The sequence below is a fragment of the Condylura cristata genome, unplaced genomic scaffold (genome assembly GCF_000260355.1).
Source record: "Condylura cristata isolate star-nosed mole 26May11 unplaced genomic scaffold, ConCri1.0 scaffold00033, whole genome shotgun sequence".
NCBI lineage: Eukaryota > Metazoa > Chordata > Mammalia > Eulipotyphla > Talpidae > Condylura > Condylura cristata.
In genome coordinates this window covers 2,913,932-2,916,257 of record NW_004567134.1, presented here as the reverse complement: position 1 = coordinate 2,916,257, position 2,326 = coordinate 2,913,932, and the positions used below count along the sequence as shown (strand labels likewise).

General features: G+C 39.3%; 1 protein-coding gene across 2 annotated transcripts in view; it reads right to left on the bottom strand.

Annotated features, from left to right (window-relative positions):
- The window catches only part of NGLY1 (N-glycanase 1), a 36,460-nt gene that overhangs the window by 27,908 nt on the left and 6,226 nt on the right, over nucleotides 1–2,326 (bottom strand). The gene's annotated exons all lie outside the window — the stretch shown is intronic.

Sequence of the window (2,326 nt, the reverse complement as noted above, 5' to 3'; positions counted from 1 at the left end):
AAAGAAAAATACCGGATGGTTTCACTCATAGCAGGAGTATAATGGACCAGGCAAGAAAATAACAAGAATAATGAACAGCCATATACCAGAGACATTTTGTGGGGGGTGGAGTGGGGAATGGGACCAAAAAAGGGGGGGGGGGATTGCACGGAATTATGGTGATGGCACACAGTGACTTGGTGATGGGAAACCCACAGGGACTACAATTGAGATGGAAAATAAAATGTAAAAATGTAAAATAAACTGTTATAAAATTAAATTAAAAAAAGAAAGAAGGTATAATGAAACAGACATAGTACAGCCAACTCTGGAAAACAGTTTTGCAATTTCTCAAAACATTAAAAATAATCTTGCTACAAAACCCACTGGTCCCACTCCTAGTATTCTACCCAAGAAAAATGAAAGCATATGTCCACACAAAGCCTTGTAGTAGCACTACTCATAATAGACAAAGACTGGAAATAACCCAAATGTCCATCAAGGATCCACCAATAAAATGGAACAAAATATTGAAACATCTTACAATAGGGATAATTCTGAAAACATGCAAAGTAAAAGAAGCTAGATGCCACACTACAAGTTGTGTAATTCTCTTTATAAAAGTGTTCAGAAAAGGCGGCAAAATAAGTTTTTAACAACCATTACCATTTATTGAGTAGCAATATAATCTAGTACTTCAAACATTAAAGGAAAAAATTATTGGCAAACTTACTTTCAGAGACCTCAAACTACATCTAGATCTCAAGGTTAGAAAGTACAAGGAAAAAAGGAAGGTTAAGAAGTGTCAGAAATCTAAATTTCCTGAGTTAGAACCCTGAACAAAATACTATTTGTAGAAATAGGGTAGTCTAGAAAATAAAATGTTTTCATGCATTATGTGCTTTTCTGTAAGACTGTTAAGTGCTGTAAAGTTTAAACTGTAATACTGAGATTCAACAAAAGATGAAGTAAGGAATTGTAAAAGATATACTCTAAGGGTCTCCCTGATGGCGTTAAAAAGTCTCAGTGCTATCAAGCTATCATCATCAGCCACAGTGCCATGAATCTGACCCCCGTCCAGGGACCCATATGATATAGCAGGCCTCTCCTTTCTTGCCTGCTCCTCCCTCAGCAATGTATTTCAGTAGATCTGTCTGTTCTGCTCCCCACTCTGTCTCTGGTGACTACTCTTACACCCTTGCACCTCTGGCCTACACCCCAGTTCTTGAATGCATAAATAAATTAAAATACATATATACATATATATATTCTAACACTATAATTAGAAAATAGGTGTATTTATGAGTACAAAGACACTGGATTATGTACTCAGCATTTTACTACTGGTAAGAAGTACAATAAAAAGAATGGAATTAATCTTCTAAACAAAGAATATGAAAACCACTCAGTAAGAATTACATAAAAAGATAGCATCTATTTTCTTCCCCTACTAGGGTCATTCACCGTTATTCTTTATTTTTTAAAAAATGTATTCACTATAGAGCTCTCACTGATGGTACAACAGGTTAGGACACAGCACTGCAGGCTGCAGTGCTTCAGTACAAGTTTGATCCCTGGCCCCAGAGGTGACCCACATGGTGCAGCAGACCTCTACGGTCTCACCCGCTGCTCCCCTCAGCAGTGTACTTCATCGATCTGCCTTTTCTGGTCCCCTCTCTGTCTCTGTGAATCCTCTCACCATTCCTACACCTTTGGCCTATATCCCGATTCTGTATGCATAAATAAATAAATCTTTACAAAGCATATATATTCATTCCATCATCCTTCATTTTTGTACAATGTATGATTTCCCCATGAAATTTCCACCATCCATTCCTCGCGCACCATTGCCGTAGTCCCTTGTGCTCTTCCCACTACTGGCTGGTCCTTCTTCCTCCACCTCCCCCACAGAATGTCTCTGAGCTATAGTTGCCTGGTGATTTTGCTTTTTTTTATTCTTTATTTTGTAAAGACAAACTTAGGGCCTTCCCAGCCCACCAAAAGGAATTACTGACAGTCATTTCACTAATAGGAAGGTGAAGTGTAAGACTCTAATTATTCAGGTGAAGATTAAGAGTAGACTTAATAACTGATCTCTAAAAAATACTGTTCTGTGGAGCATGACAAGCTGTCTTAGAAAAATTAAAGGATATGGGCCCTCTCTGGTGGCACAGCGGGTTAAAGCGCAGCATTAAGAAGCTAAACCACTTCTGCGTAAGTTCGATTCCCACCTGCTCCGGAGCTGACCCACATGGCGTGGCAGACCTCTCCTGACCTGCCCGCTGCTCCCCTCAGCAGTGTACTTCAAAGATCTGCCTGTTCTGCTCCCCACTCTGTCTCTGGTGAA